General features: G+C 45.0%; 1 long non-coding RNA gene across 1 annotated transcript; it reads right to left on the reverse strand.

Annotated features, from left to right (window-relative positions):
- Positions 1-3,883: 3,883 nt before the first annotated feature.
- On the reverse strand, positions 3,884-11,601 carry LOC139048527 (uncharacterized). Its single transcript, XR_011507750.1, has 4 exons — positions 11,509-11,601; positions 6,047-6,082; positions 5,809-5,841; positions 3,884-3,983 (listed from the first exon to the last, which is right to left on the reverse strand). It is a non-coding gene; the product is annotated as an uncharacterized lncRNA (long non-coding RNA).
- Positions 11,602-11,828: the final 227 nt, after the last annotated feature.

An 11,828-nucleotide genomic window follows, 5' to 3' on the forward strand; every position in this document is an offset into this window, starting at 1 on the left:
TTTGTCACAGAAACATGACACAAGGTCGAGAAAGTACTGCAGCAGCCCAAATATCCGCGTACATCCTGACACGACGAGCCTGTTTTTTTTTTTTTCAGACGTGGCTACAACGTTTGAGACGCAGGGATGTCGGAAGAGCTTTTCGCGCCACCACATAAATACGATAAGCCTCATTACGCTTACCCTGAGAAAGCGTACGGAGGTTTGCTGAAAATATGGGTTTCTTATGCGCACCTATTATAAATGTGCGGATAGTTTTGTACTGCCCTAAACTGCACTGTACTGTCCTAAACTGCCCTATACTGTACTGGCCTTGCGGTGATTCGCGCCGCTGCCGTCCACTCCGCCCTCGCCTTCCCTTCTCTCGCTGCCGCGGCACTGGCGTGGTGCCGGCCGTGGGCGATCCTTGCCGCCTCGCGCGTGATCCACGGCTGTCCGCTCCTCCGTCTCCGCGTAACGTGGCTGTACGGCTTTCCGCCGTGTATCTCGCTTCCGCGTTTGCGTGGCGCGTTCCCCAGTGGCATTTGTCGCCTTTGGCAGTTCTTGCGCCTGGCTGTTCTTCTACCGCCTCCACTCTTGCCCTATACCCTCTTACCTGGCGCGGCGCTTTTGCGGTGACTCGAATGACAGTTTATAGCGCTTCGCCCCCTTACTTCTACTTCCCACCCCAACCTTGTGCGGCCACATTGAGGCCTCTTTGTGAGTGAAAGAGTGCGTGACCTTTACTCAGTACCCCTATTCTCCACCCGTTTCCTCATCCCACCTCAGAAGAAACATTAAATAATAATTGCTCATCTCCCCCCCCCCCCCTTCTCTCCGTGGCTGTGACCCACTATAAGAGGGCGCGAAGGCATGTCGACAGAGCGCCGGCTCAGTAGCGGCGGATCACGGTGTCTGCTGCCTAATCGGAAACGCAGAACCTCCTCCGTTCGGTACTGCTTGTCCTGTATGCGGTTGACTGATGTTGAAGTAAGGCAGCAGCGGCGCTCAAACATCGCATTACCAAGAAGCGTAATCGTCGGCGACTTTTTTTCTCCAACGTCTGGTTATGGGGAATCACATATTATGGGAACCACATATTGGGGAATCTATGGGGAACCACATAGTAAAATGTGATTCATATTTGGAGGTTCCTGGCAGTGATTACGAGCCGGTTGCTCTTCATTTTACGATAAAAACTTGTCTGAGATGCGTGTGCCCAATACGAACGCGACATAACATAACTTCAATGAAACACTCCTTATGGTATGTCTTCCCCTCTTACAGCATGGGTTTTACTATTTGGAGTTCGTTATTCATTTTAACGTGCCAATTCCTTGGCACTTTCACGTGGTCGAAGCACATACCAGCCGGACACAGTTCTTGAGATGAACATTTATTTCTGCTAATCCTTCATCGGCTGTCATTGCTCTTTATTTGTGCGCCTTTTCAATTCCCGGGATTCCCACATGGCTTGGAGCCCAGCAGAGACGAATTACTTTATCCTTATTTTCCCTTTCACCGAGCATGCTCAGGATGCCAACGAGAAGAGGTTCGCACTCTCATTTTCTATAGAGGGCATTAAGTGAACTGAATCTGTGATGACAGCTGCCCTTTTTTCGAATGTCCTGTTAGTACTATTGTTTTCAAGGTTATTAGCAACGTTATAATCCGGCTGTAAAGACCGAAGCTAACTGCGGCTACTTAAGGCAACTTTTCCACGGTTCCGGTACGATTTGTCTCGGACCTGTCAGTGTAGAACTAGGTGCATTCTTTGTATTTTTGTTGCAATTCTAAGAAATCTTGCATTATGTGTTCGTTCCGTGTTTCTTTTTTCTTGTGGTATGTAAGAGCAACATATTTAAAAATGTGCAAAAGCATACCACGGGGAGTTTGTTCGAGCCTTCGGCGACCCTCGCTCGGGACATGGTATTTTTCGGACGCCACATCGGAAAAATGAACTTCGTGTGGTAAGAACAAACGTTTGCGCGCTTCTTGGTAGCCGCGGTTTTCTTTGATTTTGAGTGCCCGTACATCTTTCGCTGTTTTCCAGGTGGGGTATTATCGCGAATATGCAGCGTTTCCACGATCACAGTTTACCCAGTGTACTTAGGCATTGCAGTCATCGGATGAATGGTCATGGGCGGCGTATTGAGCACACGTGAGTCGGCATCGGTAGCTTTGTGTTCCGTGTCCGAACCTTTGACATTAAAAGCAGCAAGGAGGATTCGGGATGTACTGGTGGACGCGTACTTTGCAGTATCTTATTTCAACAGTGTCAGGTGGGGTGCTAGATTAAAACGTTAGTATAATGTACTTGGTCGGAGTTTCTTTGTCGTCGTACCTAATGTTTATTGTCTGTATGTGGGTAACACACTGGTCCTTCAGTCCTTCCAGGAGTTTAATTTCGCTTAGGTCAGTGAAGTCTGCCTTGCAGGTTACTATACGAATGGTATTCCGAGAACCGTGTGGCAAAATGGGGGTGCCAAATTCAGCAATCACTTTGAGCCTGGAGAGTTTCTCCTGCTGTTTGTCTTCGTAGATTTCAAGAAGTAGGCCCCTGCTTGCGAGTTTTGTTGCTTTGTTACCTTATCCGATGTGATGATTGAGAGATTTGGCCACTGGGAACGGTGAGAGTGCTTTTACTGACTTGTCTGGTTGTTCACTGTGGATTACATGGAATCCGGGAAAGCTGTCATTGCTTTTAATTGGGAAGAAAAATTGCTGCGTTGCGCCCTCTCTTCAGAGGACGATTCGTGAGTGGTCGCAAACAACTAGCCATATGATTTTCTACAATGTTCTGCAATAACGCCAGCCGCGCACCGCGGAGTCCTACAAGGGGACGTCGCAGGTCTTGTAAAAAGACGAATCCTGCGGACGCCGGCTGCACGTGACTGCTTCACCCGTCGTGGTTGCTTAGTGGCTATGTTCTGGGCTGCTGATGATGGCTATGGTGTTGGGTCGCGGGATGAAATCTCGACCACGGCGGCCGTATTTCGTTGGGGGCGAAATACGAAAACCCCCGTCTACTTATATTTAGGTACACGTTGAAAAAGCCCAGGTGGTCCAAATGTCCGGACTTCCTTACTACGGCGTGTCTCATAATCAGATCATGGTATTCGCTAGTTAAACCACATAATTTGATTTTTTACGTAATTTAATTTGATTTATTCACAAACCTCAAGTTGCGCATGCGTTGCGTCACCTGAAAACTGCGGTGACGGTCGCATCTGCGCCTGCAAAAGGAGGTCGGGTACGCTTAACAAGTGGCTCGGCAAGCCAGCTGGCCTCTTTTAACCCCTAAACGCTGGTTGCGTTCAATGGTACATCTCTTTGCAGAGCTCGTCTTCCAGGGCATCCTTGAGCCAGATGAGAAGATGAACGTGAACACTAACTCGCAAGCTTTGCTGCATGTAGTTTCCAACAGGGCGCGTTGGATCTGCTGCATTTTGTTATTATTTGCGGTGCGTTTGTCAATAGAAAAAGATACTAATTTTTCGTGAACCATTCCGAAAGGCCTTTTAATGCATGATTTAGTCTGAGAACCTTATGCAACGGCATGCTCGCAGTGACAGTGCTTTTGGAGATCGCTTTATCTTGTGGATGTAGCACGCGTATTTTTCCATAGACTAGAACTGAACCTTGTTTTTTTTTTAATAGTTGTACACCTGGTGAAGATCCTTCAGAGAACCTATTCAAGGGCTAATGTTTTTTTTTTCTGTCCAGTTTCTTTTCTGCTCATTTTTCTTCAAGATATGACCTGAGAAAGAGGATGCCGAGTCGGGTACGTCACTATATCGTGTATTGCTTTATATGAAGCAGGAAGAGTCAAGGAGAGGTTTAGTGCTGTCTATTCAGTGTTAATTTAGTTTAGTGATAAAAAGGTCACTCAAGTGCGTCTCACCGTTGTGAAACCTTCTTTCTGCGAGGACGACGTAGATGTCTCGGATCAGCATCAAAGCGCTGACGGTGTCCAGATCCGCAAAAGCTCCAAGCAGTGTGCACTGCGAATTCGGTGGTTAGCAAATGAGTACGAGTGACATAGGATAAATATAATCACGACTGGGATTACTTGGGAAGTCAACGGTAAGTAAATTTCAGCAGGTAGGGTTTTCGGCCTAGGGCAAAATAAGAAAAAAGAATAAGCAGAAACACCTTGACAGGACGCAGGAAGCAAGAAAGAACGTTGCGTTGTCTTGTTTAAGAATACGTAAATTCGATCAGCCTCGCCTGCTGAACCTGTTAAAAACGTTAGTGAGAAGTCTCCATACGGTACTGAACACATCGGTTATGAGGTTGTGTGGGTTTGCTGGTGCATAGATGTCCACATTATTATGACGCCGTGTTGGTTGAATAACCGTTTTCTTCATACAGTTCTGCAGAACAGAATCTTAAAAAATTGGGTCATGCAGCTAGCTGCTCTTTTTTGAGGTATGTTACTGGAGGGCGTGGGCGTTAATTTCACGAACATAAAAAATATATGCCCATGAATAGGTTGTTGGTATTCAATGTTCATTGTTACACTAGAACATCTATGGCAGATGTCAAATTGAAGCCGGTGAATTCAGAATATTACCTGAAACAAATTTTGAAGCTAGCTCCAGTTTTCGGACACATGTCCTTAAACTTAAGGCAAAAGGTAGTGTTCATCCACCATTTACCAAAACTTCTTTTAAAGCAATACGGGACAAGTCCAGCTAGAACGCGAATATAAATAACGTGAACTGGCATTATTATCACGATTCGCGCCAAGTGCCTGTCTCGCGAACTCACTGGATTAAATGTCCTAATTGCATTGTGTGCATAAAATGATCTATTTAAAGGTACTTTACTGCCTCGTTCTTGGACAGTTAAATAATCCCTGTTGAATTATTTTGGAAAGATTGTGTATATATCATCCAGTGATCAAGCTTCGGAAGCGGAATTGGGCCAGATCAGATCTATTCCTATCGTAAGCACAGATACATATTGCATGTAGAAGTAAAGGACAGGCCGGTGGTAATTTTTTTGAAATTTCGCAGCCGATTTAGGCAGCGCAATATCATGCGGACAAATCAGAAAAGAACATGTACAAGACATGCTAAGCACAGCGACAAATAGATTATTTTTGAAAGCCCTAACAGTTGCTATGTATCATGGAAACGGGCAAAGTCAAACAATATTGTTGCAACTGTCGTGGCTTGTAGCTACAGCTTTCTGTTAGGCGCCTGTGTGAACCGCCTGCACCAACCTTAGCAGCGAATGCATAGGGCTACGGCGGACAGTGATCATAGTCACATAGGCAGGATTAGCGCGTTGCAATGTTGTATTGCTTCGGTGTCCTCACCGATCGCCTCTGTTTTTTTTTTTAGTTTGCAACAAGTTGACGCCCGCGCCTTTGTGAATGGCTGTTTCGACGAGGACTTCGATTATTCGATATGATTACGCATTGCAGCTACCTCCTTTAGATTTGCGTACCCTAAGTTACCATTGACGATAAACGGAACAGCGAGCTATATAATTGGTTTATTTGTTGCAGCTCGTTCTTCTATCGTGATGACGCGGGTTTAGACTGTTCATCGAACCAGAGGATTTGATTTAGATTTTTCTGATAGCTATATTGGTTAAATTGTATTTTCTCACAAAGACAATCATAGCTATTATACTTGCTGGCCAAAAAACTGAATTCTCGTTCATTGTCTGAGGCTAACCGCAAGACTACTTTTAACGTTCTTCTAGCGTCAACGACTTGGTTTTATAAATGACAATAAGCTACCTCACTATATTCACTCATCCTAGCGCCTTAAGATGAAACAGCGAAAAGCGGAGCAGTATACCAATCTTACTTACGCCCACCAACACGACGGCTCGAGAAACCTTCGTCTGGAAAACAAAGTTCGGAAGGTTAGTTATTCGCAGTCATTTTAATATGTAAAAGATGCGCCAATGCGCCTTTTTTTTTTGAAAATTGAGGAAATTCGTGTAAACAGGTTTTAAGGTGCACTAACATATGCTTTATGCTATACCACGAAGGATAGCAGTGCCTATAAGTTCTGCAATGGTATATCAAGACATTGTTTTGACATACCTCCTCCACGCAGAAGTCGCGCTGTTGTCCGAGACACTGAAAATAAATTTTTTTTTTGTTTTCTATGCATATGAAGTCACTTTGATTGAGTAATACAAGAACAGGCCTAGTTAGCCAAAAATTATGCATTAACTCTACCGGAGTTCTCTAAGTATGCGTAAGCATACCCCCCAGTTTCAGGTTGGCGCATCCCAAAATTTCAAGTTGGCCAAACCCCAAATTTCAGCTACGCCACAATTAAATTTTAAGTTGTTCTACCCTTTAGTAACAAGTGTAACCACCCCCATATTGCAAGTAGGTCGACTCCCATATTCAGTTGGTCCACTCTCAATTTAAGTGGGCAAACCCTCATATATAGTGGGCCCACCCCTAAATTTGAAGTCGGCCCACCTTTTATTAACAAGTGGACCCACCCCAAAATTTCAAGTAGGCCCACACCCATATTCATTGGGCCATCCCAAAGTTAGAGTTGGCCCACCCCCAAATTTCAAGTTGACCCACCCCCAAATTTCAGTTGACCCGTCCCGACATTTCAGATTAGCCCCCTCCCGCCGTTCTGTTGGCCGACACCTACTGTAGGCTTCCCCTTCTGTTTTTTTGGAGCCCAATGTATCCCTGTCGGTATGCATAAATCTTAGATTGGTATTCTCTCAGATAAATTTGTTTGTTTCAGCTGTTCTTTACCACTTAGCTGCTAATCTACATTTACACTATTATAACATACAAACGTTTTACTTTGACAAACTACGCATTTTTGTGAAGATACAAGGCATTGGACTTATCCCGTGAGGGTGAAATTTTACTGGGGCACTCACCAAAGATTGATTAAGCGTTAATAGTTCAGTGACGTTCGAGAACGTCTATTTGTATCCGAGCAACGAAAGGTGCAGCATCAGCGTTCCTATCCTAAAAGATGGCAATACTGAGGTTTATTAAAACATGCTTTTATCTCTCCATAGCAAAACACTTAATTAGAAGAACGCTGCCATACTTTGTCTACTGAACCTGTAAAAACTGAATCTGAAACTGAATCAAATGCTTTCTCGTAATCAATGAAAGCTATATATAAGGGTTGGCTATATTCCGCACATTTCTCTATCACCTGACTGATAGTCTGAATATGTTCTATTGCTGAGTAGCCTTTACGCAATCCTGCCTTGTCGTTTGGTTGAAAAAAGCCTAAGGTGTTCCTGATTCTGTTTGCGATTAGCTTAGTAAATACTTTGTAGGCAACGCACAGTAAGCTGATCGGTCTATAATTCTGCAAGTCTTTGCCGTCCCATTTCTTATGGATTAGGATTATGTTAGCGCTCTTCCAGGATTCCGGCGCGCTCGAGGTCATGAGGCATTGCACATACAGGGTGGCCAGTTGTTCTAGAACAATCTGCCCACCATCCTTCAACAAATCTGCTGTTACCTGATCCTCCCCAGATGCCTTCCCCATATGCATAGCTCCCAAGGCTTTCTTTACTTCTGCCGGCATTACTTGTGGGATTTCAAATTCCTCTAGACTATTCTCTTTTCCATTATCGTCCTGGGTGCCACTGGTACTTTGTAAGTCTTTATAGAAGTCCTCAGCCACTTGAACGATCTCATCCATATTGGTAATGATATTGCCTGCTTTGTCTCTTAACGCATACACCTGAGTCTTGCCTATTCCTAGTTTCTTCTTCACTGCTTTTAGGCACACCGAAAGCTCCTCCGGCGCCAGCTTCATGCGCATGCGCGAAAGAAAAGAGAAAGAGAGGCGAGCGGTTAGCCGACACCACCTGAATAACACAAGGCCTGTTTACCCGATCGATGACGTTACGCTGCCTGGCCCGCATTTTGCTTTGACGATGCTGGCGTGACGAAGGCGATGACCTCAAAATCACGCATGCCTTCGCAGGAGCATCCCCATTTTATTCTATGGCAGTGGGGCCAGGTAACATGATGTCAGGTATGGGAGTGAAAAGGCCTCGTGCTATCTAACTGGTGTTGAATTCGCTACGCCAGTAGTGACGTCGTTGCATTGTGTCGCAGCCGAGCGCCCGCGTAATAGTTTCTCTCATTCTCCGGAATGGGTAGGGCACGCTTCATATGTACTCATTAGAAGCAGGCAGCTTTCGATCAGCAACGCCGGGAGCAGAGCCGTGAGCGAGCCTCTCTATGCCGTACCGATTCTACAGCTCGGACACAAGAACAGGCTCGTGCAGCCGAGCGGAAGCAGCAACTACGCACCGAGGATCCGGCACCCTACCAAGCCGTCGTTTATTGAACCGTCGGAGTTGACCCAGTGATGAAAACCGGGGCCGCACGTTCCATCTTCGCTGGTTAACCATTCGTACGGAGTGCTTCTGCGGTGCGTTTTTTTATTTTCTCGTTTTATTTTGACGATAAGTTAAAGGCATCGGACATCATCGTGATCAACAGTCATTGAACGAAGGACGTTACTGAAGCTGATGTTTCAACACGACGACTTCTCTTTGTAACGGTAGGAAATGCTTTCCTTTGCGTCGTTTACACAAGCAGAATTTGTAAGTCTTTATGGATATATATGGTTTTCTTAAGAGTTAGTGAATGGGTGTTAAAGGAAGGAAAGCGCAATCGAGGACGGTAGAGAATAACGTGATGTGATGACATTAGAAAATTTGGAGAAATAAGTAGGAATCAGTTAGCTAGCAGAAGTGGCCTTCGTACTGCTGTGGGCAAAAAAAGTAAGGCCGCTGAGGATTTATCCGCCTCTTACCCTTTTCTATTCGCAGAGGACAAGTAGAAAACGTGGTTGGAAAACTGAGGTCGTTTGGCGTTTGCTTGTGATAGCGAGGGAAAGGGTGTTTGGTTTGGTGTACTGCGTCTGGTCCTTCTGACCAGTGCAGGTTACAAAACAGACAAAGATTGACGTGGGTAGGCAGGTTTTCTAAATCATGTCAGCTAACTTTTTCTAGAAAAGAAGAAGTATGAAGAGATATCGTGTGTACCTATGAAAAACGAGCAGTAAATATCAAGAAACTGGTAAAATAAGCCCAGTTGTACTAAGACACCCGTATCCTACCTAAAGCAAGCAAACAAACCCTGCTACATCGTTCCAATTAACTTTTAACAAAAGGACGTTTGATGTACTGGAGCACACAAGTAACTGGAACGCTAATGCGTTTCTCCGCAAAGTTCGGGAATTTATATCTAGAAACTGGTGTCGTCCTGAAAATTCATTCCAATTGGATCCGCCTTGCGAAGCCCACTGCTAGAATTTGTAAATTGCAATAAAGGTCACGAGATCATTAGCTGAAAAATTTACTAGTGAGTTCTTGGTAGTTGATTTTGCACATCAAAGTTTCGTGCAAGTAGTGCCTGCCGCTTCGAGTAGACCGGTTCATGAACTACAATTGACTTATGTGCCACAGGCAACTTTAAATAATTTTGATAGTATTCGATCAAACACCCGGCATATTACCTTTAACCGTTTCCTCGCCTATTTGGCTCACTTGGGCCTATAACTCACCAGGCTGCTGCGTTGAGGTAACAGGGTTCGAAAGCAACCGTGGGCCAACATGAGCCACTGAGTATGTCACAGTGTATATATATATATATATATATATATATATATATATATATATATATATATATATATATATATATATATATATATATATATATATATATATATATATATATATATATATATATATATATATATATATATATGTCGCTCTTCCACGAACCTCTTTCACGCCGACATGCTTCACTATAGATGCGGGACTGGGTATGCACCGTTGTTCAATGATACACTTGGACGCGGACTTGCAGCGCTGGGTATTTCCCATTTAATCTGCGTTGGCCTTAAATTACTCTGTTTGATGCTAACCGGGATTACTCAGTCTATGCCAGCAGGTGCATCACACTGTTCAACGAATGCCTTGGACGCCAACTTGGGTAACTATCTACCTGTATATATACCACAGGAAATGCTCCGCTCTGCAATGAAACTCTCGGACACCGACTTGGACCACTAGGTATTTGCCACTTGATAGGCGCTAGTATTTAATGAACCTCTTTGATGCCAACATGGATAACTAGGTATGTGCGTGTAGGTGTGTGCCGCTGTATCTATTAACGTATATGACGCCAACCTAGGTAAACATCTATGTGTGACTGGCAATGTACTGCTCCACAACGAAGAAAAGTATCTTTAAAAGTCATCCGATGGTGGGCCGAATCAAACCCTCGTCACCAGGTTTCCTCAAAGACTACAACGAGAAGATTTCGCAGGTTGCGCCACAAATGCACGGGGCATGTGCAGCCTTTCAATGAACCTCTCGCGAACTTGGGACACTGAGTATATGCTACGGGATGCGGGGCAAGCGGGGCAACGAAGCAGGAAAGAGACTGATGGAACCGCATTCATAGCAAGCGTAGATAACGATGCAATATTTTGACAGAGGTTTTAGGTATGTAAGCTGACGTAGAGATGAGGTAAGTAAAGGGCTAGATAGCAATACATGTAGTGAAACCTGAATAAATCAAGCATTCTGGCTAGCTAAGTGACATTGTCCTCCATAATATTACCGCGAAGCTGTCTATTGGTAGGACCTGGCGGATCGCGTCGGCACGTAGACGAAAAATTTTTTTATACGTGGGCCGATCTTGAAGATAGCGCAATACCGGGCCGACCCGAGGCGGAGGGGAAACTGGCATTAGGCACTAACCAAACGTGGGCCGATAACGAAGATAGGACAATGCAGCGCTGACCTGCGGCGCAGTTGAAGCAGGCGTTTAGCACTACCCATACGGGGACCCGTCCCGAAGATTGTACAATACTAGGCCAACCTGCGGCGGAGATGAAACAGGCTTTAAGCCCTCATACATGGGCCGACCTTGAAGGTTGTTGAATACCGGGCCGACCCGCGGCGGACGTGCAATTCGCCATTAAGGGTCGCACATACGTAGGTTCACTGTTAATCCTTCTTCACAGAGTTGAAGGGCGCTCAATTTTGTCGCGTTCCTTTAAAAGGGGATGAGAATAAACATCATTATCACCCACAATTATTCGTCGCGTTCGCGCGTACCGGCGCAGCACGCTTCTCATTTCAACAGCCACGCACGATCTTCTCGACAGCGCGCTTAGATTGCGCCGTACCTATAGCAAAAAGAAAGAGAGGAGCTCGGCTGCCGCATGACGCATTTCTTCACGTTCACACGCACCGGTGTGCCATGCATTGCGGAGGCCATGTGCAGGCTTCTCGATGACACCTCAATATGGCGTCGAGTGTACTTAGGAAACTTTGGGAAGCGTGAAAGAGAAGTCCCGCTACCGTAAACGCCTCACGTGTAACTCGTTTCGACGGTGGCATTAGGTTGTGTGCCGTATTGATTCAGTAATAGTCGAATTAGCGTTGACAGTAAACGGAATATGTGTAGTGCCAACATTTCTTTAAATACCTCTTTAAAAAGGCGCGTATTATAGGAAAGGTAAAATCTCTTACCTTTCCAATTGAGAATACGTCGGGTATAGTTGCCTCGATGCAAGAGGTAGTTGAAGGAAGGTTTTCCGCTGAGACGTTTGTGTTCGCCGTCATTTCCATTTCTCGCGCAGTAAGGACACCTGAAAAAAAAAGTTCGCGCTCGGAACAATTATAGCAAACCGCATTTAGCTATAATTTGTGCTAGCATGCTTTCAGTCAACTTTATAGCTACGTACCTGTATTCTGCACAACTGTACGAAACAGAGTGTACTAGAATAAATGAAGCAGAACAGCGATACTGCTCGTGTGACAAGAACCCACACTAATTACATCTTTTCTAC

This window comes from Dermacentor albipictus, chromosome 8 (genome assembly GCF_038994185.2).
Source record: "Dermacentor albipictus isolate Rhodes 1998 colony chromosome 8, USDA_Dalb.pri_finalv2, whole genome shotgun sequence".
NCBI classification, from domain to species: Eukaryota; Metazoa; Arthropoda; class Arachnida; order Ixodida; family Ixodidae; genus Dermacentor; species Dermacentor albipictus.